Raw genomic sequence first — 27026 nt, 5'->3', positions numbered from 1 at the left:
TTTAGCTATTGTGGACATTGCTGCTATGAACATTGGGGTGCATATGGCCCTTCTCTTCACTACGTCTGTATCTTTGGGGTAAATACCCAGTAGTGCAATGGCTGGATCATAGGGTAGCTCAATTTTTAACTTTTTAAGGGACCTCCACACTGTTTTCCAGAGTGGCTGTACCAACTTGCATTCCCACCAACAATGTAGGAGGGATCCCCTTTCTCCACATCCTCTCCAACAATTGTTGTTTCTTGCCTTGTCTATTTTTGCCATTCTAACTGGTGTAAGGTGGTATCTCAGTGTGGTTTTGATTTGAATTTCCTTGATGGCTAATGATTTTGAACATTTTTTCATGTGTCTGTTAGCCATTTGTATGTCTTCATTGGAAAAGTGTCTGTTCATATCTTCTGCCCATTTTTTGATTTGTTTATTTGTTTCTCGTGTATTGAGTTTGAGAAGTTCTTTGTAGATCTTGGATACCAGTCCTTTATCTGTAGTGTCATTTGCAAATATATTCTCCCATTCCGTGGGCTGCCTCTTAGTTTTTCTGACTGTTGAAAACTCCTTTTAATCAAATTTTACTTGCCCTGAGTTCTATTTCTTCAGGGTTTTAATAGAATACTGACGAGTCTGAAAACCTTCATCTATTCATTTAGCTCATTTATTGGCACCTAGTGCCCAGATGCTGTACTAGATACTTTGAATATTAGATAGTAAAGGTCCCTGCTCTCGGGGAGCTAGCATTCTAGATTAGTTACAAAAATCTAAACTTATTTAGGTGATGAGGAATAGTCTAACACAGAGATTGCCAAACTATATCCTGTTGGCCAAAGCTAACCTACTGCCTGGTTTTGTAAATACAGTTGTATTGGGGGCACATCCATGCTCATTCATCTACGCAGCATGTATGGCTGCCTTCACACCAGAATAGCAGAGTTAAGTCATTGTGACAAAGACTGCATGGCTTGCAAAGCTAAATTATTTGCCCTATGGCACTTTATGAAAAAGTTTGCCAACCCCTGGTCTAACCCATGTTTCCTTACAAAGGAAAGTGCAGCATAAATGGGATCCCAAGAGATCTGGAGTTTCAATTCAGTTTTTTTTTTTTTTTTTAAGATTTTATTTATTTATTTTGAGAGAGAGAAAGAGAGTGCAAACAGGGGGAGGGGCAGAGGCAGAGAGAAAGAATCTCAAGCAGACTTCCCGCTCCATCTCAGGACCCTGAGCTCATGACCTGAGGTGAAACCAAGAGTCAGACACTCAACCGACTAAGCCACCCAGGTGCCCCTCAATTCAGTTCTTTTTAATGGTGGAGGTACATAAAGGGTAAACTTGAACTCTCAAGAGCCTGGTAGCACTGTCTGAAATGCTACTCTGTAAGCATCACGTTTATCCAAAGTATTCTGCTTTTAAAAACCCTACACATTTTACATGCTACCCCATAACAGGGTTGTTTGTTCAATATAAAAATAATGTTTCAGATTTTACCAATACATTGATATGACAAGAAGACGCTCCCTGTTGATCTCTGTTGACTTTGGGTTCCATGCATGTTCCAGCTTGAAAAACATGGTCTGCATTCAAAATAATGTTTTTCATGTGGAATGTTTCGAGTCATATCTTGGACGAGATGGGGTTTTCTCTAGCCCCATAGCCCCCCAACAACCTCCCCCCGCCCCCAGCAATCAGGAAAGGCCAGTGCATCTAGTTGATATTTGGTTCCAGCATCTGCCCCTTGTGCCTCTTTGGAATACTGGGAATTTACAAGGATCTGAAAAAAGTTTTTGGTGTACTATATTTTTAGGTTTTCTGAAGCATTATAGTTTTCCTAATGAGAGGAGACATTTAGATATTATTCATTGTGCAATGTTTTATGCCCTTGCCCTTAGTGACCTCTCTTAGAGGTGCTTTGTTGGAGCCCATCAATATATTATTTGTGGACAGAGCCTGTTTAAGTATGCATCTCTTGGTGTGAGGTTATGCTTATGGATTCTTCTGTTGCCTTTATTTACTTGTTTGGAATGTTTGGTGGTAGAAAGATTGTTCTGTGTGATTGGAGCATTGCATTTGTTATTGATGTACAAAAAGGCATTCATTATTTATTGGGTGCTATTGATTTTTTTTTTTTAATTCTTGGAGAACTGGGATCTGTTCATATTATTAGGTGTTATTTAAACCTATTAGAGAGAGAATCGGCTGGCTGCGCAGACTCGGCCTCTTCTTGGCGGGGCATGGATGGTAGGTGATGCTGCGGGGCTGTTACCATTTAAAGGTAACTCATGAAAGACACTGACTGAGAGCCTACTCTATGTCTAGTGCTAAGGACTCTGCCTGAAGGATCTCACTGAATCAGTACCACAGTCACTGTAAGGTGACGCTTTTACTCCCATTTTACAGACACTTAAATTTACAGCCTTTAAGCAACTTGATCAAGGTCACTCAACTGAAGATTAAGAACAATAATATAAGTATATAATAATAAAAGTTAACATTTATGGAACACTCAATTTGCTAGGCCCCGTGCTAAACACTTCACACACAGTATCTTGTTTCATTGTCACAGCAGCCTTCCAGAGCAGGTACTCTCATTCCTGCCATGTTATAGAGTAGGAAACTGAGACTCAAAGACATCAGAGAGTCTGCTGTAGCTTGTCAGACTATAAGGAGTGAAGCTGAGACTCAAGCCCAGACAGGTCGACTTCAGAGTCATTTTTTTTAAAAACCTGTACTAATGCCCATGCCCCTCTAGGTTGGAAGTGGAGCTGGGACCCGACAAAGGGAGCTTGCCCTGAGAGTAATGCCCCCGTGGTTCTCCTATTAGCGCTGGACCCCACAACCTGCCAGAGCTGGGCCCGGGGCTGGTGCCTCTGGCAGAAAGCCCACCTTCCTAACTGAGCAGGAATTCCAGAATGGAAGAAAAGCTCTTCCTCCCTGTGCCTCTCTCAGGAGGCGGGTGGGGAATTAGAAGGAGCACTGGGCTGAGAGTTCAGAGCCCCAGGTTCCAGCCCCTGCTCTAGTCCTGTGTGACTCCACACAAGCCCAGTGCTCTCTCTGGCCAGTGGCCTCACCTATAAAGTGAGGGGGCTGGGCAGGATGAACTCAACACTCCCTTCTGGGTCCAGCCTCTTTGTTTTGTAATTTCATCTCTGCCCAAGGTGTTGTAGATTTTCCTGTGGATCTTGTGTGAATACAAAGTATAGACAAATCTCTGGATGTGGGAGAACCACAGAATCTTCTGGGAAGTGGACTGTGAATGTCTCATTCTGGAAACCTCCTTGGGGCTATCCCTGTGTCCAGAGGACCTTCACCTGGATGGAGGGATGGAAGGCAGGTGGCAGAGGAGCATAAAGAGGCTGCTGGTGTGATTAGTGCCCTATAGGAAGTCAAGAGCTGTGGATGCCACTTGCGCAGATCACGGAAATGCTGCTTGGTGGGTTGGCAAAATCCCAATGACCCAAACTCCCTTTTCTTTACTCCTAATGGTGACCTCATTCTCCCCAAGCCCCATGGTCCTATTCAGTTCTGAACCTTTCCTAAGGCTGTTTTCTCCATTAGTGATGCCTCCTCATTCCTCTTACACAAATCCCACTCGTTGCCCCCATAGAAGTCTCATTTCCTCTGTGTACCCTTCCAGAGAATTCCAGCCCTCACTCATCTCTCCCTCCGTCTGCAGTCACCTCTACCATGTAGCATTTCTTTAATTGGTTCCCTTGTGTTGTTTTCAGCTTGGAGCTGGAGTATTCCCTGGGAACTTGGCTCAGGATTGTATCTTTTCTTTTTTTTTTTTTTTAAGATTTTATTTATTTATTTGACAGGGAGAGACAGCGAGAGAGGGAACACAAGCAGGGGGAGTGGGAGAGGCAGAAGCATGCTCCCCACTGAGCAGGGAACCCGATGCAGGGCCCAATCCCAGGACCCTGGGATCATGACCCAAGCCAAAGGCAGACGCTTAACAACTGAGCCACCCAGGCGCCCCTCAGCACTGTATTGAACACGCCCTTCCCCCATCTCAGAGGGTCTGGGGTATAAACAGGAGACGAAATGGAGTTAAATGTACCTGACTTCCGCATACCTCCCACTCTTAAAAACAACTTCTTGTATTTCAACAATGTGCCAGGTTGCATTCTTGGTGTGATGGATGCACAACAGAACACAAGACAAACACAACATGGTTACTTGTGTACCAGACCTTTGTTCTAGTTTCTGTGCCATTAAACGTCTTCCAAAAGCTGAACAATCAGTCCTAGATGCATAAGCACATCTGATTTGTTTTCTAGAACATGATAATTATAGGCTTTCCTCTTTTAGCCGGGATTTTAAAGGTAGGGAGTCAGCTTTGATTAAGTAAAAATATGAAAATGTCTTAAAATGGAAAAAGCCAAACATTAGCTATTGGTATTTTTAAGTATCCTATTTCCTTCTCCTTATGTAATTTTTTGCTGTTTGTCCATGGGCTGGGCATGAGGATATACTGACCCATTTAATAATTTGTTCACTGATAAGAGATTTTGAGACATATAAGAGATTCTTGAAGCACTCCTCCCACTACCCGCCCCCCGCAAAAGGGAAGTTATGATACGATTTAGCCACTAGATGGCAATCTTGGGCTGTAAATGCTTCCCCAATTTTGCGACTATTGGACTTCGAAAAAGAGCGTTGCTAAAATTCAGCCATGGTACATTTTTATCCTGCGTTCCCAAGCACATTTCCCTTTGCTGCAGAAACATTTCAGTTGATTTGGAAATGGTCAAGAACACACTACGTCCTTTGCATTCTTAACTATCTTGTTAATTCAGCCAAGAAAATTTAATTGACTAATTAAGAGGATCTATAGCTAGGATTAACATTCAAATGTAATTTAAAAATGTACCTGGATTAATTAAAACAGTGGATTTAGATTCCACTTTATATGCAAGAACAGTGGTATGGAAGGTTAAGTGTATCTCAAGAAAATTCCATTTCCCTTTTTGGGAGATGGCCCCCATGCATGGGGTGGAGATGGGGTTCTAGTGGTTGTGTCTGTACTACGTGGCTTTGCCCCTTGTCTGGAGCTGACTGAGCCCAAGGGAGACCCAAGGCCCAAACAGAGCCACTCCTGGTCTCCTACTTTGGAGAATCTGATGCTTAGATCAGAGAGACAGAGAGGTGGGAGTTGAATTTTTGAATGGAAACTGCCACTAAATTATTCTTTATTGGTGGCTGATAATTCCTTAGCATTTAATTAATACTGAAGTACAATCTCTCCATTTCCTCTGATTGAATCATCTGAATCAGGTTCCATCCCTGGACACCATCAGGAAATGTACTAGACTGAGATGGATTTCTATTTATTTTTGGCATGTAAGAACATAATAGGACTCAAGAATAAAGCCATAAATTGATTTAGAATAAATGCCTAGCCTTCCTGCTTGCTATCTGTACCTTGGTCACTATTTGATGTTAATATGAGAAGTGTTAGATCCTGGACTGACCATTTTTTCTCAGTTAGTCACCATGCAATCAGATTCTATGATACAGTCCTTAACTGATGATATTGCCCACAGGGCCAATGAATATAAACTGTAACTCCCCAGAGCTGAACTATCCTTTTCTTAAACCATTGTTTCAGTCAGTGGAAATAAATTAAAATGGTTTGATAGCACAGAGAAAAAGGATTATTAGCTAAGTCAATGGATCTCAACTGGGGTGATTGATTTTACCCCCCGCCCCTCCCCAGGAGACATTCGGCAATGTCTGTCAACATTTTTTGGTTGTCATGACGAAGGGTGGGTGGGTGGGGATACTACTGGCATCTACTCAACTTATACTTACAGACTTCATTCTCTTCTCTTCTTTTTATAGTTTTTAAGAACTCTTTAGAACTTTTGGAATCCAGGGATGCCATTCAACATCTTACAATGCACAGGAAAAAAATCCCTACAACCAAGAACTGACAAATGTTAGTAGCGCTGAAGTTCAGAAACCCTGGCCCAAACCTTTCACCTTCATCCAATGGTACAAAATTTTAGATACTTTTAGGAATTACGTAAGTTACCAAGAGGATAGATGGGGATATCTCTGGCTGTTTGGGTAGGATACAGTGTTTGGTCCCTGAATCTCTGTTCTCCCAGCTTTTACTCCCCATCTCCATCCCTTTGCACACCCTTCCCAGATCCAGCTGTTTGAGAATTACACGAGACCATCCGTCTCCGAGAAAAAAATAATCCAAAAAATGCAAATGACTTGTTCTCTGCTAAGTACACAGCTGTGCAAAGAACCATTTAAACCAGGGCTGGCAATAAAAAAAAAAATTTTACGGAACTATTCCAAAACTTTTCCAGCCCCTTAAAGAGTCCCTTAAAAAAAAAATCTCTTGATGAGAGAGAAAGTTGCCCATCTCTTTTCAATGAACTTGTTTCTTGCTTACATGAGACTTTGGGAAATCCTGGAGAGAGATTTATTTAATTTCTTTCCTTTGTATTTTCAAGTTCCCTCCCATTCCTGAGGGCAGATCACCCAATGGTACCGAGTCTCAGTTTTTATCTCTAAAATGGGGATGATAACACCTACTTCACAGAATTGTTCCGATATGGCTGCACAAGAGTCCAGCTCAGGGGAACCCTTCCGCTCCGGGCCCACCTCCACACATTGGTTTGGTCTCTGGTGGCCATGTTTGTGGTATGTGATCGTGTCCTCCCGGCCATACCTGACTGGTCCAGGGAGGAGCTCCTGACCCAGACTGAGCCAATCAGATTCCCTCATTTCAGAATTTGAAACGGAGAATATGAGGAAGCCCACAAACAGGCAACTGCTGGAGCTGGGTCTCTCTGATGTCAGTTGACGAGCATTCTTTCTCCAGGCTTCATGTTGTTCCTTCTGAATGTACTTATTTCTTTAAGTTCCCTCTCCTGAGTTTAATTTTCAAGACTTTTTTTTTTTTTTGCCCTGACTTAGCCAATATTTGTAGATTTTGTTCTCTTCCCTTTCTCCTTTTATACCTATTTAGAACCTACACTCCCCACACTATCCTGCACCTCCGGTACTGTGGGCGTTTGATGGACGCTGCTTCCTTTAGCTGGAATGCTTTCCCCACCCAGGCTGCACTTGTCTTCATAGCCAAATTCAAAGGCCACTTCAAAAGCTCTCTCCTCCAGGACTGGTTTTCTCCAAAAGAAGGATTTGCAGTTCGTTTCAGAAGGGAATCCTTTGTTTTATATTCATTTTTAATATACATCACTTAACTTTCCTGTGAGTGTGCATGCCTCCTTAGGGCAAGGTCTTTGCTTTTTCATCTTTGATATCTAGTAGTGTTTTACACATGGTAGATACTCAATTGAAATTTATCAAATTAATAAATTATTCATTTTATTTACTTGTGGCCTGGGAACTTCTTCAATAATAGTCATCTTTTTCAAGGCTGTCATAAAATGCTAATGTATATTAAAATAAAATTCAGAGAAAAGTAAGGGCCTATTTCAAATGTTTTTTTCTCTGTGGCGCTTTCTTTGGTTTTCCCCTCAAGAATTAACACTTTCATTTGATAGTTTAGTCAGATAATTCAGGAGATGAAGCCAGCTGGGGAGAGAAATGTGTTCTCTCTTTTGTCATGACTGTCCACATTCAACAGCATCACTCATTAAGTCAAGCTGGCATAGAAAGATTTACTAAGCAGAAAAGAAACAATGGAATGTTCTAGAAATATCACCCAAGATGATAAACATAAACCAGGGAAATTCAGAGTCTAATTAAACCATTAACAAACAGAGATTGAACACTGTGATTCTCAAAAGTCGGGTCCTGTATCCTAGAGATGATTTGTGGTGGCACAGAGGCGTGGCATCAAATGACCTTGTGAAAAAGTCATGCTTTTCCATTCCTTCCAATTACCTCAGGAAGAAAGTCTCAATGTGGCAGAGACATGTCTTCAATTTGCTCATTCTCTTCTGTTTTAAAGAGAGGGTAGTTTTGTTGATATTTGGAGCCTCTTTCTGCAGGGAATCATATCAATCTAGAATTTACTAACATTGTTTTATTGTCACTGAAGTTATTTTTATGGCTACTCTAATTTACAATCAGACAGAAAAAGATTCCTTTTAAAACCTAAGTTTAAAAATGAGAGTAGATTTGAAAAAAATATATGAAACAAATAATAGCACCAGTGGTGTGCAGGTGTGGTGTGAGGGTGGTGAAGAATGAAGTTTAGAAAGGCGTGCTGTACACTGTATGTTTAACTGCAGTGACTGTTAAAAATATGTCAGATTTGATAAAGGGAGGGTGACTTACAAGTAGATATCTGTCCAAATTCTTCTCAAAGCCACGTTTGGAATAGATTTCTCTCTGAAATCTCATCATTAATATGTATATATGAGGATTTATTTTTACATAATGTTAAGTCCTTAATTCCTCTGAATCATTTCCATGTTACATTTCACTTTCTTTCCAGTGTGTGTGCGCGCATCCTGCTTTCAACAGAACAGAATGGCAAACATTGTCATATTCTGTTTCTGACAAACTGTGTAAACCTCTACCTAATCCAATTATTCTGTATAATTAAAGCAGTTTTAAATTACAATTGAGCTCAATTTTAAGGGGAAAAATAAATCTCTCTTTTTAATTTTCTAGTGCCTTAGTTTTACCCAGCTTTGCAAATTGTACTTATGGCCTACATATAAAAATAAACCTAAATGTAAATTATGATTTAAATCCCCATGGACAAGCTGTTCTGCTTTATTTGTTAGAAAGCAAATACGACCTACTTTATGGCCTGTTTACTAAACTGAAAATTTCAAATCGAAGGATTTAAAAGACATCAACTATATTGACGCCATAAACTACAGAAACTGCTCAATAGAGTAATGCTCTTAGGATAATCTGAGAATCTTTAAAACAAACCATTATTTGATGTTTTCTTTTTAAATTATATGGTGATAAGAAATTAAAAATATATATATATATATGCACATCACATATGCTTACCATCTATGCTATTGTTGAAGCGATCTATAAAGGCAAAAGACCCTAACCTGTGAGGTTTTTTTTTGTAAATTAGTTCAATGATGGGAGATCATTCCGGTGTACATTTATTCTCTTCTCTTCCCTATCAGGATTGTTTCACTATCAACACTGTAGAAACTGGATTCTTTAAAAGCCATAATTATTTGAGGTCATAAATATATTCAGCCTCAAACTGTCAAATGAAATTCTAATTGAGAAACCCCTGAGTAAACAGTGTGTTCATAAATCAGTTAAGCCATCCCTTGCCTTGAGGAAGTTTCTGCAGGTACAATCTTTTCTGTTAATAATGTCTAAATATTTAGGGCTTCTCCACTGTAGGTGAAGTACAGTGTTCCTCCTTCTCTGTTCAGATTCTCAAATTAGGAAGAAACAAATTTGGAAGGTGTTCTGCTCTGTGACTCCCTCCCATGGGCATAACCGGATTGGAAAGAAACGCTTCCTGACATAGGCAGGGGTGTAAAGCGCTCTACCAGTTTGTACGGCTACACCAGTGAACACTACCTGAGCTGTGTTCACTCGCTCGGGGCCATGACACAGATAAAGCAGGATATGGATTACATACAATTCCCTGTACACAAATAGCCAGTAAGCAATCATTTTCGTATGGACTCAAAAAAAGTATATAAAAGTACAAGAGAATCAGAGAGCTATGGATACAGGGACAACTCGAAATCTTCTCTATTTGACTACATTATTGCATGTGTGTGCAAAATTTAGGAACTAATTACCAGCAACATGCTTCGGATTGATGGTGATTTATCAGTTTTGGTGACAATGAATAACCTGGATTCCTCTTTTGCTCCCACTACTTCCACACACATATATTTAACTCAACCATGAGCCTTCGTGTATCATTCTCTAAAACATATCTATTTTTCCTCATTGTCAATCCAGTCTAAGCCATCATCATCTCTTGCTTGGACAGCTCTCTACTAGTTTCGCTATGTCTGCTTAAAAAAAAAAAAAAGAATATATATGAAATTTGTTTTCCTAAGAATTTTTAAAATAAAACGTTATCAAAGTATAATTTATATGCCATGAAATCGGTCTCTTTTAAGTGTACAGTTCAATTACCTTTAGCAAATTTACGACATTGTGCGACTGTAACTGTAATCAAATTTTAGAATACAACCATCACCCCAAAAAGATCCTTTGTGCCTGTCTACAGCCAATCACACTCCCAGCTGCAATCCCAGGCAATCACTAGTCTATTTCTTTTCTCCACAGATTTGCCTTTTCTGAACATCTTATATAAATAGAATCCTATAATGTGGGATCCTTCATATCTAGCCTCTTTTACTTATCATAATGTTTTTGAGGCTCATCAGTGTTGTAACAGTCATCACTACTTCATTCCTTTTTATTGCAAAATAGTATACCCTGAAGCATGTGTAATTTTTGAAGCATAATAATTAAATAAATACCCAGGAAGCCATCACTCAACTTCAAACTAGAATATTACAAAGCTACTTAGTGCTCTGCTTCTCCTTCCAATCCATCGCCCACATAGTAACTGGCATCATGGCCATCCTTCACTTAGAACTTTCTGATGGCTTCCATCACAGTTAAATTAAATCCAAAGTGCTTCCATGGTCCACAAGGCTCTAGTTGACATGAGCCTTGCCTATCTCTCTTATTATTTTCCCCTTACTCACATACTCCAGATATAATATTCTTCTTTCTGTCCCTTGAATATCACAAGGTATCCCTATTTTGAGGATTTTAAATCTGCCTTTTCCTCTTCCTTAAATGTTCTTCTGCTTGATCTTCAGGTGACAAAGCGATTCCTGACACGGAAGTTTCAATTCCAGTAATGGCTCCTTAGGGAGGGATTTCCTGACCAGACAATCTAAAGGGAATTCCCCCCACACAGTCATTTCCCATCATATCACTCTGTTTAATTTTTTTCATAGTACTCACTGCTCTCTTAAATGATCTCATTTGTTTATATACCTATTTTATGTCTCCTCTCACTAGGATATAGGCTCCTTGGGGGCAGGGACCTAATGCCCGTCTTGATCATTGTTGTACCCCTGGCTGCTACGGCAACATCTAATTCACACTTTCATGTAAACAACTATTTATTGAATGAATAAGGAAACAGGTATGAATAAGGATGCAGAATTAACAGAATAGATCAGGATGCAAGGTGAATGTGGAGATCTGAAACAGCCAGACAAGTTGGTTTGGTTGGACTGACAATATTTTTGGATCCGTGATTTCCCATTTTCTTTTTAAAATAAGTCTTCCTATGAAGAAATTTTAATTACTTGTCCCTTGATTAGGTTTAACCTCATGTGGAGAGAGTATGTACTTCTGGTTCAGCACTTGGGTCTAAAAAATTAGCGCAAATACTGCTGGTTTGGAGCTTTGTGTGCTTTACCCCCACTTTAAACAAGGTATTTGACATCAATTTCAAGAGACTTACGGTTTCAGTCATCCTGGCAACCTGGTTTTAGAATCGAGCCCTACTAACTGCCTCTCTATTTAGAGTGTCCTCAAGGTTATGTAGATTTCTTATTTCTTCAGTGCCTGGGTATTTTATATTTCAAACAGAGGTCAAAACTTTTTATTAGTTTACTTATTAAAAAGAGATAATAAAAGCCAAAACGAAGAAAGAATATGTTCCTCATATATATATATATATATATATATATATATATTCCCTCAAATTATATTTATGTTTGATTTTATATTTATATTTACATGTCCATTTTTTTCTATGTATAATATTTTTTCCTAGACCGTAGAAGAGTTTAGGTATTAGGCAATGAAGCTGGTAGCTGATTTTAGGTTACTTTAACTAAAGCCGGTGATACTAACCTTAGTTCTAAGATTTGCTTGGCAGACATATTTTCACTTGAATTTAACACCTACAATATGGGTATGGTGTCCTGATAAAAAACTCCATTTAAAAAGGACTTAAATTGTTAGTGTTTATTGTAAATGACCTGGAAAACTCCCACAATGAGTTGTTTGTATCATGGGCATTATTTCTCCCTCTAGTTTAATCTGTGACTTTGTTTTCTCCTGATGCTACAACTACACATATCCTGCACAAATATAGCTGTTACTTGTTCTCACTTCAATGTACAAACACTACAACATAATCTGCTTGCATGAAGTTTCACTCTGCTGTTTACATAATAATTCTAATTGTGAAGCTTTTCATGTGTGCAGACAAATGGAGCAAAGTGAGATTGCTCAGTGAGGCCCGAGCATGACCTTCATTTGAGCACAGTGACTTGTTTGCTGTTTGTATACAAACAGCTGAACTGTATCATAATTCCAGGCGCAAGTTTAAAGGCTCCAGTGAATGCTCTATGGCTGCCAGAAACAAAGATGGTATCCTGATGGTGGAAGCTGAGGAGACAGAGGTCTCCCAACAAATAAATTCAAGCAAGTGACTATCAGTCATACACTGTCCCCCAGTACACAGGATGATGGAGGTTGAATAGAAGTGTTCACTCAAATAGGATGACCAGCTGCTCCGCTTTGCCCCCATGCAGAGGACTTTCTAAGACTGGAAAGCTCTGGGCAAACCAGGATAAGCACATCACCCTACTCACCAACATGTAGGAACTAACTAGCTGTGAACTAATACCATCCCTAGGAATTTCTCCAAAAGAGACAATCACAGACGAGCGTACAGATTTCCATACAAGGTTATCTATCACGTGCATATATCTGTGGGTGTGTATGAACACACGCTCACAGATACAGAAAAGCAAACTGGAAACAACACCATAATATTTACAATCATTATTGCTAGTATTGGGATCATGAGTAATTTTTAAATTTTTCCTTACGCTCTCCCTCAATTTTTGGCAACATATTAAATTTTTGATCAGAAAGCACCGTATCTAATTTTAAAAACTAAGCCAATAATAGGACTGAGCATAGTGCCTTATACAAAATAGATGCTACAAAATTATTTGAAGTATATGTACAAAATATGTATTTCCTGCCCAGATTTTTCAGCAGCTGCATCTGTTAGCAGAGTCCTGGGTCTAAGAGTGCACTGTGAAGTTGGAGTCAAGCCTGATTTACTTAAATGTAATTAAACATTATCTTCATGAAAGACTTCAAGTACCCAACACTCACATTATCTACAGAAAACTGCTCCCTTGCTCCATGAGACTGGATCCATGGTAGGTTATTTCTTCAAATCCTTTCACATTAATACCTCCCTACCAGCAGCAAGAATTACCACAAGCACAGTGCAATCCGACTTTTAAACCAAGCACGAAATGAAACCTTGAGGGGAAAGTGAATTCATTAATTTTCTTTTTTGGTTTGGTGTCAATGTCACCCTAATGTCAGCATGTAACATTCTGTAAAAGACACGTTTTGGCTAACGTGGAGGAAGAACAAATTTGGTACAGCTGTAGAGTAATTTTTGCAGGGAATAAAAGACCCAGCCAGAGAATCGACTGTCCCAGTTCCCAGCTGTACATCCATTACCCACAAGGTTGTAAGAGACACCAGGCTGGCTTCAACTCACACAAGGTCATTCACCAAGACACAGGAATTAGCACCTACAAACCGGCAAGCAGTCTGTGCAAAGCGAGGCTGGGCGGTAGTAAAGAACCTTACACTCAGGAGGGAAGAGCCAAGAGTCATACGGGGTTAGAATGTAACCTTCTGAGCACATAGCACTTCCCTTGGGAAGAGTAACAAATGGAAGTATGGAGGGTCTTGGCTCTGTGTTCCCATGTTTCTTGAGCCTGTCCATTTTACTCCCCTTCCTCTGCCACTGCCAAGCACCATCATCTTCCACATGACTGTGACAGCCTCCCAACTGGTGTCCCTGCTTCCATGACTGCCCATTCCCCATGTAGTCATTCTCCACATAGCAGCCAGAAGGCTGTTTTATATATGTAAATACCATCAGGCTACTTTCAGGCTTAAAATCCAGACTTGGAACCTTGGTATCCAGAACATGTGAAATCTAGCTTCAGCCAGCCTCACTGACTCACTTCCAACCCTCTTCCCCCTCACTCTGCTCCAGTTCCTCTGGCCTTTTATCTGCCCCTCAAACATGCCAGGCTCCTCCTTACAGGGTCTCTGCAATCTCTATTGTCTCTGCCCAGCATGCTCTTTCCTGGACCAGCTCCTTCTTTTTAACTTTTAAGCTCAATTGTCATTTCTTGGGAATACTTTCTGACCACCTTGGCTATTAGCCACCTCCACGGAATCACCCTGCATCTTTGTTTCCCAGTAAAACTGGAGGGCCCTGAACCTGCATTTTAGCTGAATGTTAAATGGACTGAGGGTTACAATAAATATTTGGAAAAGGTTGAGTATTGACATCACAAAATTAGCTTCTGGGACTACAAGAATCCAATAAAATTATTAACAATTTAGTCATTATTATAATTTTATTATTAAAATTTTAATAGTCAATTTAAACTTTTCTTATTATGTGGTAGGAACAAGAATTTCTTAGCACTCTCAGCTAAAATCTTCCCTTCAGTGCCTCTATATGGCACATTTAGGATGGACACCAAATAGATAATTACTTTGCTTTGAGGTTGATGGAGATGTGAAATATTTTGGGGCCTGCTCTGCCAGGTGACGACGACTCAATGGTGACGACGACTTATTAAGCTTTTCTTTCTTCTGGATAGGAACAGATTAAGGAAAGCTTTATCATATTTTGTTTTATGTGATGAATGCTGGTACACCAAATGGGTCTACAAAGATTAGAATTATGATATAGTCTAACCATTATTTTTCTTTTTTTTTTTTAAGATTTTATTTATTTATTTGACAGAGAGAGAGACAGCCAGTGAGAGAGGGAACACAAGCAGGGGGAGTGGGAGAGGAAGAAGCAGGCTCCCAGCAGAGGAGGGAGCCCATAATGCTGGGATCACGTCCTGAGACGAAGGCAGACGCTTAACCACTGAGCTACCCAGGTGCCCTTATTTTTCTGTCTTGTACTACAATTAAAATTTTATAAAAAATTTCTTGGCTCAAAAGGGATATAATATTTTGCAAGATACCAAGCTAATACATCCTCTTAATATTCATCTACTTATTTAACTGTTTGAAAATCTTAATTGTCTTTTCATGAGTAATTTTTATAATTATATAAAATTATAGTTTTATAAACAGTTTTATAGTTGTAAGTTATGACCTATGTCGACAATTTGATAACAAATATGTGTGTTAGTGTGTGTACAGAACCACTGACTGATAGAATTCAACATATAAAGCATATATTAAGATTTTGACTCTAATGTACATTTGGAATGTTCACTTATATTTCAAAACAAATATTCAGATATTAACAAGCCAGAATGATATACTTTGCCTGTATTGTAGACATTATCACATGATTGGCTACGGTAGTTATTTATGTGATTACATGATCACTGAGCACACACAAGTGCAGCGATGACAGAAATGACTTTGAAATAACATTTGACTATCAGGTCTTCCAAAGACAAAGTTGAAGCAATGTTACTAGATTTTCCCTGAACAGTAAAGGCTAAACCCAAACTTTGGTGCATCTCTACCCAGTGATCTACAGTGGTCTTGTCTAACGATTGTCTGTCCCGTTAGACTGTTGGTGCCACAATGGCAGGATTCTTGCTTCTGTTGTTCCCTGCTCTATCCTCAGCACCACACACAGTGTTTAGCGTATGGGAGGTCCTCACACACATGAGACAGAGGAAGGAAGGGCTGATTGAATGAATGAAGTAAAGTGAATAGCATCTTGTGCTCTTCTTTCTGCAATCTGATGCTCCCCTTGACCTATGAGTATCTGGGGATCAGCAGGTAACAGGCCTGCTGTATGAATTCTGGTCACAGCAGACCAAAAGAGCATGATGAGCCCTAAAGGCTACCATGTCCGCAGACCAGGCTGGCTTTGAGATTTGTTTTGTTTGGCATCTCTCTAAAGTAGAAAAGTAAGAAAGAGAGAAGCATTTTCCAGGCCCCAGGTCTTGATATACCTGGCTCAACAGACAATCACCTCTGCTGTTGGAGGAGACAGTTTGTGTGATTTGATGCAGCCGGGAGAAAAACAAGGTGATAACACGTGGCAGGGCAGAACTGGGATTTCAAATGCCAAGATTCCTGCTTCCAATTCCTCTCTCCTAATAGCCTTCAATTATTTATATTGCAACTCCGTTGTACTACTTGATACGTAAAGCAATGGTAGACAAGAGCTCTCTTTTTATTCCTTTTGTGTGTCTAGTAAATTCACAGAAGAAAAAAAAAATCCCAAACAACAAAACCTTACCTTAATTAGATTGCATGATAGCCTATTTGCTAAATGACAAGGTACAGCCCAAATTACATAGATTTACTTTAACTGGTGATGCACCTAGCAATTCCTTGGTGTACATGTGTGTGTAAACGTATGTGTATTTTGTTTATTTTGTTCATTACTTGAAAAGAGCTCACACAATGGGCTCACTGTATTTTTCAGACTTGTTCTGTTCTTTTAGATACTGAGTACTCACTTCAGTACAGACATAATTATCATTATGAGCATTAGTATTCTAAAGAGGTTTTCAAGTCCATCACAGGAACCTTCTCCTTAGCTTCTCTCAGAGCCATTTGCCATTAAGGCTTATTTCTGAGTCTATCTTATTGATCATATATTACAGGTAAGGTATTGTAAGAAAACCAGCCTGATACACAGATTTTTCCAAGTACAAGTAAGTCATCTACATATAAATGAACACATTCCAAGGGAAACAAACTGAAGGCTTCAGAGCAGGGGTGGGGGATTGGGATAGGCCAGTGATGGGTATTAAGGAGGGCACATATTGCATGGTACACTGGGTGTTATACACAAATAATGAATCATGGAACATTGAATCAAAAACTGGGGATGTACTGTATGGTGACTAATATAACAAAATAAAAATTATTAAAAAAAAAGTGCATCTAAACTAAAAAAGGGCACCCAACTGATGGCCTTTGTTACCTGTTTCTTTTTCACCCTGGCTCCACTGAAGACAACAATAAATTATAAAGATAAGAATAACAATTCTTAAATTTGTGCCAAGTGCTTTGCATATATTATTAAATTTGAATCCTCATCAACAAGCCTATAATATAAGTATCATTAGCCTCATTTACAGTTGAAGAAACATGGGTTTAGAAAGATTTAGTAATTCATCCAATGTAACAAGGTCAATGGCACAATCCAAACTAGGGATTGTCTCACCCCAAAGCTTTTGCTTTTATGATTATGTTGAACCTTTATTTTCCATATTATCACCAAAATGTTTCTAACCAGATTCCAGCTATGAAAGGCCCCCCCAGAATAGCTGCTTCACCCCAAATTCTCTGAACCACAAGCTATGGGGTAGGGCAAAAGATTTAAGTCCTTACAAAGGGGCCCACGGAACTTTGGGACTCCAGAGTTTAAGCACTGGAGTCTCAGAAGTTTCCAAACAGCATGATGATTGGCATTATGATAGGAAGAGCATCTGCATTCCCCAGAGGCCCCACACTCATCTGCATCCCTGCAGTGAGGTGAGCTCTGTATCACAGCACAGGAGGCTTTGCTATAAAACAGAGAAGATGCGGAGAAAGATGATCTCCGCAGCACTCTAGCCTCTCTTGAAGAAAGACTCTGATCCAGAAAGAAGCTGGAAGAATGGGCTTGTAGAGACCCAGGCTTAGGGGGCTGAGTGATTTGGCATGGTGTGACTCTCGGTGAGGACTTGGGAAGGACTGCTGCCCTTTCGCATTCCTCTTGCCTTCAGGAACTAGTTCTTGTATCATCAAATCGATGGCAGCCTACGCTGAGGGTCTGCCCTCTGGCTCTGGAAAGACGTTTGAACACAGTGCCCTTCCTCCTTAGGCAGGTTTGGCTCTTTGCTTTCCATGTGTTTGGAGTCATATAGCCTGGACTTAAGGAGTTGTAGGATTTTAGGGCAGGCTTCCTAATTTCTCTGAGCTTCTTCGTTACGTGTAATGAGGACATAGAGGGGATCTATTTCTTACAGTACCAGGTAGGATTCAGCAAGACTATAGTCCATTTTTGGCTATTATTTCTTGAGAGGTTACAATATGTCATGCATTGAACTCAGCCGCTAACATGGATCATATTTTTCAACACCAAGCCTATAAGGCAGGTTGTATTATTGTCTCCATTTCAAATTTGAAGAAATGGAAACTCAGAGAATCTACTTGCCCAAGGTCACCCAGACCGTGAGTAGTGGAGCTGGGATTTAAACTTGAGGTTTTCTGACTCAACCGTATGATCAACCGTATGATCAACCGTATGCTATTAGCTAGCTCGTTACCTGGCACCTAGCAGATTTCAATGCATGGTAGGGCAATTGTTATTGATGATTTCCATGAAGAGGGATGATGATAATTATCATCAGTGGCTCTTGTGGGATTTTGTAAGCACCTTGAAGGTCGGGGCCACCCCTGGTTTATCTTTGCAGACTTACTTATATAGCACTTAGCTGCATATGGGTCGAATGATGCCTGCTGCGCTGAGTGTCTGTGATGCGGTGGAACACCTGTGTTAGTGCGTATGTGTGACGGCACATTCATCACCATTTAAATAGGGGCAGAGATTTAACCCATGACAGAACTGTGTTTACAGAAAAGAAATGAGCCTTATTGGGTCGTTTTGCTGAATAGTCAATGCTAATTAAAAAATACCTTCATTTCGTGGCATAATATCTTTCAGAAAGGCAGAATGAGTTAAAAGTACACGTTTTGTGTTTGGCTTCTGGCTCAGCTATTTATTATCTGTGCAACTATGACCAAGTTACTTAACCTCTCTGAATCTCAATATTTCCATCAGTAAAATTTAGGGAATAACATTATTACCTGCCTCAGGTATCAGTAGGGCATTAAACAAGATACTGATTGTGAAATACTTAGCACAGCACCTGGCCCATAGAAGGTGTTGCATCGATGTAAATTACTATTTTAGACCCACGCTGTTCTTTTTTTCCCCATCTCTCTCCTTCCTCCAAACAAGAATGAAGCTATGATAATAATAGCCAACATGACAGGCAGTGTTAAATATTTTGTATTTGTTAATTAACTTAATTTTCACACAAATGTGGAAACTGAGGCACAAGAGTTAAGTTAACCTGTCCAAGCTCATGTAGGCTCCCGATCCTGTGCTCTTATCAAAATGCCATATTGTTTCTATGCATTGACGAATCTAGACCAAACCTCTCTTATTTTCTTATTAGTGAGGATAAATCGAGTTTCTGGGCTGCACGCCATTACATTATTACATATAAGAAACAATATGTCATTCCTTCCTACATTCTCCCTGATCACTAGGTAACAAGTATAGTGGTTTTCCACACTTGGGGATAAATGTATTACCCTGGATTTCCACTGAACAGTGATGGGTGATCAGTCAAGATCTCAGATTACTCCAGCATTAGGTACTAGTGATAGGTAAGTTCAGGCAAGGTATTTGAGGAGCTGAACCAGAAAGTAAATGAACTTTGTGTCACCTAGTTCTTAAAGGGCTAGGGGAAATATATCTTTGTTTTATACCTACCCTATATTGGACTACCTATGAAATCAGAACTTTCACGAATTTCTCAGATTAGGATGGAGCATCACTGTGTAACTGTCAAACTTCAGCCACTACTCAATCATCTAGTTCTGAACTCCTACCAACTCCAGAAACTTCACCACCCCCGTGTTACTTGAAATCCCTGAAAACTATGCCATAAGGCCTGTCATCACGGCTCTTCTCTGGGTCAGCGGGATGAACAAACTATAGGCTTGCTAGGGGCACAGTGGTCTTGGATACCACTCACTATAACACAGTGAAGCTGGAAGGCTTGGTAACCTGCATAAGATGGGGTGGCAAATTTATGACAGAGTTGGGTATAGCACTAGGAGCTCTGTCTCTGAAGCTTGGTCTGTAGCACCCCATTCCTTTCCACCATCTACCCTACTGCTTCTTGTTTTCTCAGCCAGCCTATTTTCACTCCCCAGCTCACAAGTAAACACAAACTGGTTTTCAATAAAAGTTGTGGCTTCTGGACCAAGCTTTCTGGGCTGGGAGGCTGGACAGCCTCTGAGCGCCCCAAACTGTAATTATAATTTTGCTTCTTCCCAACCCACACATCTTCTGGGAGCCTAGCAAAATTGAATTTCTGGGTCAGTGTTGGCCTTTACCATTTATGATTTAATTAACTCTGAAAGAAGCTAAGCCTCTTTCTCAGAAAGGAAAAACACGAGAAATGGTAGCCAAGCTCCCACTCAGTACAACATAAATGTCTCCTGGACTGTGACCTTGACCATGGAGTTTCAAGAAAGGTAAATATGAAAGGAGGTGATTCTCAGGAGGCCTCACTCCTTTGTCAATGAGGTGGCCTTTGCAGTACTGAAAGCTATAGTGACTCCTGAAGAATTTATCACTCTGTGCCTGGGACACTTGGATTTTTCCCACCAGCTTTTCTCTGTGGCTCTATGTCAAGGATCAGGTCTATATTATTCCCCTCACCCTCCTGCCTGGGAAATAGTATGTGCTCCATATTTGTTGACCAATGTACCTTTCATTCCAAATCAACTCTGGTCCTTAAAGATGCTTTAGGTTTCAAGATGGAAATCCAATCATATCCTTCCTGGCTTAAAAACCCTCTGACAGCTTTCCATGGTCTTGGAATAAAGTTCAAATCCTTCCTGTGGCCTAGGAAGCCCTGAGTTGTCTGGCCCTACGTTAGTTTTTAGTCTCTTCCTGTAGCATGCTCCCCATCATTGACTAATCTCTACTCACACTGCTCTCCTTTCTGGTCCTAGAATACACGGAGCTCCTTCCTATCGGAAAGACTTTGCACTTGTTATTTCCTGCACCTGGCATCTTTTCCTTGGTACTTTTTTCCTATTTTTTAATTGAAGTATAATTAACATACATCATTATATTAGTTTCAGGTGCACAACATAATAATTCAACAATTCTATACATTACCCAGTGCTCATACTCTTGATTCCCTTTAACTGTTTCACCCATCTTCTCTTCGGAAACCACCAGTTTGTTCTCTGTATTCAAGAGTCTGTTTTTTTTTTTTTTTTTTGTCTTTTTTTCCTTTGTTCATTTCCCTTATGAGTGAAATCATATAGTATTTGTCTTTCTCTGGCGGACTTATTTCACTTAACCTTATACCTTCTAGGTCCATCCATGTTGCCTTGCAAATGACAAGATCTCATTCTTTCTTATGGCTGAGTAATATTCATGCACACACACACACACACACACACACACACATCTTCTTTATCCATTCATCTATGAATGGACACTTGGGTCACTTCCATATCTTGGCTATTGTAAATAATGGCTACAATAAACATAGGGGTACATATATCTTTTTGAATTAGTGTTTTCATTTTCTTTGGAAAAATACACAGTAGTGGAATTACTGGGTCATATGTTCCTTCTCAACCTTCAGGTATCAAGTGGCACATTACCTACTCTGAGCAGGGTTTCTTGGCCACTGGAATACCCTACCTCCCTATCACTTTTCACTGCAGCAACCTCTTCATTTCTTCTAGAACCAAATTACGATCTGCTATTATCTTATATATTTATTTGTTCATTTGTTTATTGTGTAAGTCCTTTAGTAGAATTTACATTCTATGAGGCCAAAGCTTGATGTATGTCATTCATGGCTGTAGCCCCAGCACAACGTGGATGCAAGGAAAGCATCCCATGTACACTTGCTGAGGGAATGCAAGTACCTAGCCCTTCTATCATTCTCTTGCATCTAAATTTCAAAGAAGCCATTCAGAGAAGATGTCCTGTTTCCATTTAAATCATTCCAAGTCCCAGTACACTGAAAACATTTTTGGTTACACTAAGACAGGAAGTACCATTAAGATGATACATTAGGCAAGGAATTGGCCGGGGCAACTTCCTTTTCTGACTTTGTAACTGACTTACCGTGGGGGCGATTTAATGTGACTCCATTTGTATGAGTAATTTGGGTGTAATAAGCCTGGGCCATTTTGAGTTGCCATTAGGACAAATAATATATTTCACAGAAGAAAAATGTTACAGAAAGTCATTGCATTTTGTTTTTGTTTTTTTGCTTTAATGTGGTCTCATTAGATAAGGTCCCATTGAAAAATGCTAGGGCTATGACAAGATTTACCAGCGAGGGCATCTTATTTTCTTTTTCCCTTGGAAAGTGACAGGAAACAGTCTGGTTGTGTTTTCTAATTCCTGACAATAATGAAATCCATACGTCACAAAGCCCGTGGTTTGTCAGGGAATAATAAACTGGTTAAATAATCAAATGTCGGGGCCCCTGGGTGGCACAGCGGTTAAGCATCTGCCTTCAGTTCAGGGCGTGATCCCGGCGTTATGGGATCGAGCCCCACATCAGGCTCCTCTGCTATGAGCCTGCTTCTTCCTCTCCCACTCCCTCTGCTTGTGTTCCCTCTCTCGCCGGCTGTCTCTATCTCTGTCAAATAAATAAATAAAATCTTAAAAAAAAAATAATCAAATGTCAAGTAGCATCCTTGGTTTCCATTCAGAAGAATATAATTTCAGATAATTTAGCACAATATTGGACTGCTAACTAAAACTGCCTTTCTTTTTAGGCCAATTACTTAAATTTCTCTGGCATTTAACCTTCAGGGCTTGCTTTCTTTAGAAGATAACTTACATGGTACAAATCCACCAAGAAAGTCACTTTGGAGTCTATCTTCCACTCAGGGAATATGTTCCGTTTCCTTACATCAATTTTCCCAAATTAAAGTAATTTGCATACCATCTTCCCCATCTTTGCTATTCCTACATACCAACACAGGATACTTCCGTGATTATTATTTTTTTTTTTATCACATCCAGGTACCACCTGGGCTATTATTTACTTAATATATTTTACTTAAATTAATTCACTTTTAAATGTTAATATATTTCCTTATAAAAGAACATTTATGTCACTGAAGCAGCACCACCAGTCATGAATGGAAGGTAACACAAATTAGAAACTGTTATTGCTTTACCTGTTTATTTGTTCATGCGTTTACTGAATGCGCCCTTTACTAGAACGTACACTCTACAAGGCCAAAGTTGGATATGTCAAGGCTGTAGCCCTAGCCCGAGGTGGACACAAGGAAAGCATCCCATGTACACTTGTTGAGGGCATGCAGGTTGCCTACCCTTCCGGTCTTTCCCTTACATCTACATTTCAAAGGAGACATTCAGAAAAGGTATTCTCTTTCCATTTAAAACACTCCAAGGCCCAATACACAGAAAACATTTTTGGATAAGTGAGATCTGAGCCTTGCTATAAAATTCTAATTGGAGGCTCTTGTCTGCAGAAGACGCAGAGCCTGAGGCCTCTGGAGGTGTTAAAGATCCACTAGAACCAAATGGAAAAGCAGTTAGTCCTTATCGCATGATTTGATTTTACTCAAAGCCATGTCTTGATAAAACCTTAACCTAATCTGTTATCAGCAGAGCTAAGAGGACTGTCTGTTTTTTTTTTTTTTTTTAAAGATCTTATTTACTTATGTGACAGAGAGACAGCCAGCGAGAGAGGGAACACAGCAGGGGAGAGGGAGAGGAAGAAGCAGGCTCCCAGCCGAGGAGCCCGATGTGGGACTTGATTCCGGAATGCCAGGATCACGCCCTGAGCCGAAGGCAGACGCTTAACGACTGCGCTACCCAGGCGCCCCTAGAGGACTGTCTTTTGAAAAACACCTGGCATGGGAAGAAAAGTCTTCTGCTCTGTTTCATGGGAGGTGGACAAATACATCCGAGTTCTTGAATCCACAAAGTATTTCTCTTCTCCATTCTCATGCCTTCCTGAGATTGCCTGCCTAAAGACACAATTTCAATTACTTCTGCCTCAGAACCTCCACTGCATTCCCACAGAAGCAGAAACAATGTTTTACAAATGGAGGCAATACTCTTTGAAATAAATATATTGCTTGAAAACTTGTGATAACATATTTTCCTGGCTTTCCACGTTAAAACCCAGGAGAGGAGGACAACTGAATTGAGAGGATATACAGTCTGCTTGGAAATATCCCACATGTAGTACCCAGATTGATAAAATGAAGGATGAGCAGAGGACACACACACACACACACACACACACACACACACACACACGCACACACACCATTTTTTTCCAATCAGAAAGTATATTTAACTCACAAACACAGCATTCTTACATTACGCACCTGATGCAAAATGATCATGCTGGGCAGGGCCCTGGTTGTAAGTGAAGAGACAGCACTGGCTAAGGAGGTGAAGGAGAGCTTGGAACCTCCATTACCAGGTTTGGACAATATAGATTAGCATTTCCAATGCATGCTAATAGGTAATAGTTGAAATAAGTTTGGGAAACTCATGAATAAACAAAGCTAAATAGGTTTATTTACTGTTGGAAATCTTCAAAGGTTTTGAAATGCTCATGATGAATACTGAAAAACTCAGAAAGAGATGTAATGTCTTGCATTTCCCAAACTTAATCATGATACCACTCTCCTTGCTCTTGTTTTTATTGGAATCATCTCCATATTTGAGTTCCAAAAAACCACACCCTTGGACAAAGTGGGTTATGCTATGTACTTCTGGATTTCTGACTGTATTTGGTAAAACAAAACAAAACAAAACAAACCCCCAAAAGTCAAATTCCTTCTAGACGCATGATGGGATAAGATGTGGGTTTCCAGTTACTGGGTAAAATACTTAGTAGCGGCAACAAGAGAATTAATGAGTAACAAATAAAACTGGCTTGAATTGAATTTTGGTTTTAGAATGTTTAAATAAAGTATGGCATCAGCGGGCTGTAAGAATAGTCAGAAACAAGATTCAGAAGATGAGTAGGGCAGGAAAAGGGCTAAACTTGTCAGATGATGAAGTAGAGTTATTAGGAGAGATGAAAGATAACCCTCAAAAGGACACTTTTTGGGGTAATCAAAATCAAGCAGCAGACATGATAGCTGGGGATTGGTAATGGAAAAAATTATATGTCAAAGTAGAGAAGAAAGGAGAAGAAATATAAGCTTCAAAGAAAAAAAATGATAGGATTCTGAGTAAGTCCAAACTTGGGAGAAAGGAAGACAATGTACTGCACCAATAGCCTCATTCATCCAACCAGAAAAAGCCAGAGACAGAGACAAACTTCTAGAACTGAATGATGACAAAGAAAGAGGTAAAGAAGAGAATTGGGAAAAGAATTGTGGATTTAGAAGGAGGATGAATAGAGATTTAAAAGGAATTGATATAGAAAGGATAAAAGAAGAGACAGCAAGATACACAGCATTGCTAGATTTCAAACTCTGGATTTATCTCTTTGGGATACTAAGAAATGGCAAGTACAGGGCACTTAAACCTTTTCTTCTCCTATGGCAGACATATCAAGTTTATCACGCAGTATTTTCCCCTGAATATAGATTTGCCCTCAGAACCCTTCTTAACACAGCACTCAAGGTAGCCATTACTGACTGATTTGACTTCACCCTAGACATGAAACTTGCATTCTTAATGTATTTATTTATTTTTTAATAAAGATTTTTTATTTATTTATGTGACAGAGAGACAGCCAGCGAGAGAGGGAACACAAGCAGGGGGAGTGGGAGAGGAAGAAGCTGGCTCCTAGCCGAGGAGCCCGATGTGGGACTCGATCCCGGAACACCAGGATCACGCCCTGAGCCGAAGGCAGATGCTTAACGACTGCGCTACCCAGGCGCCCCTACATTCTTAATGTATTTAAAAACAAACAAGCAAACAAGCAAATCATCTGTGAGGTTTTAGTAATACCTGCTCACTGATGCAGAAGAGAAATGAAATTATTACACTCTTGGCTAGAAAAGCAAAATGTTTCAGTGTGAGATGTTTATTAATATGTACATAATAATGCACATATGTGGATATGAGTAAATATATACGTGAAATATGAGTATTTCAAAAACGTAGACCAAAGTGTTCCATATTTATTTGTAATCTGAAACTCTGTTTTAAACATTCATAAGCATATGAAAATCAGCTCATCATTTACCCTGGCAGCTGAAATCTTTAAACCCAATAAAATGATATGAATTATGTTTTAAGTTAAAATAGCTCATATGAAACAACAGCCTGTTAGAATAATCAGAGCTTTCTTCCTTCTCTATCTTATGACACCATATTGGGCCCAACATCCAAAAAGTTGGCAGAAACACCAAATAAGTTTTTCTTCCCCCACACATGACACATTTTTAAAAGCATGTATAAATACAGCATAACATAATAGCATTGATAATGATCACACCATGGTGGCAGGTGTGGGAAAAATTAGGATTTTTATCAAAGGCAGGCAGTAAAGAAGAAACTGCATTCATTTTCAGTTTAAAACTAAGTTAAAAAAAGGGAGGAAGGGTAGTGTGTGACAAGTTGTATTGGTTTCCATTTCTTCTTGCTTACATTCATTAATTTTGTCCAGCTTCTGAGCATCTGAGGTCTTTGCCTATTCATGCAAAGAACCACTTGAAGGCATACAATGCCCTCAGATTTTTCTCTAGTCCGGGAAACATTCAGTGCTTTCTTTGAACTATTTTGTTTGAACATGCTGGTAAGTTATTCATATTCTGCTAAACAGTTCATAATGCTCTGGGGAAGGAGAGGCGGTACATTGTTATCAGGGGTTACCATTTTTATGACTTTTATGAATTAACAACAATAAAAAAAGAATGCTCATTAGTGTAGGCTGGCTTAATTGAGATAGAAAAGGAAGGGAAAGAGGCAGTGGATAGGGAGGGAAAAAAGCAGTGACCTCTCCAGAATCGTTGAGGCCTGAGAGTCTACTGACCCAAATGAACTGATCATCATCATTTTATGAACCACTGTCATAGAATCCTAGCTGGTCTCCTGCATCAACTCTGGCTCACTCCACTGCAGCCACAGCGATCTTTTTTAAAATACATATCTAATCACATCCCTGTACTTTCCTCTCCATGGTCTAGCAAGGTCCTTCATTGTTTGGTCCCTTCCTACCTCACTGGCAGCTTCTGGCATACCTTGTTCTCTGAACTCTAGCCCACCAACCTTTTTTCCATTCTGCTTTCCCACAGGGTCTTTGCTGACC

The 27026-nt window shown here is 39.8% G+C and overlaps 1 protein-coding gene across 2 annotated transcripts in view; it reads right to left on the bottom strand.

Moving 5' to 3' along the window:
• The window catches only part of CADPS (calcium dependent secretion activator), a 355693-nt gene that overhangs the window by 205525 nt on the left and 123142 nt on the right, over nucleotides 1-27026 (bottom strand). The window lies entirely within an intron of this gene.

This window comes from Ursus maritimus, unplaced genomic scaffold (assembly GCF_017311325.1).
Source record: "Ursus maritimus isolate PB19 unplaced genomic scaffold, ASM1731132v1 scaffold_14, whole genome shotgun sequence".
In the NCBI taxonomy this organism is placed as follows: domain Eukaryota; kingdom Metazoa; phylum Chordata; class Mammalia; order Carnivora; family Ursidae; genus Ursus; species Ursus maritimus.
Note: the sequence above shows the minus strand (reverse complement) of the source record. Positions and strands in the feature narration are given on the sequence as shown.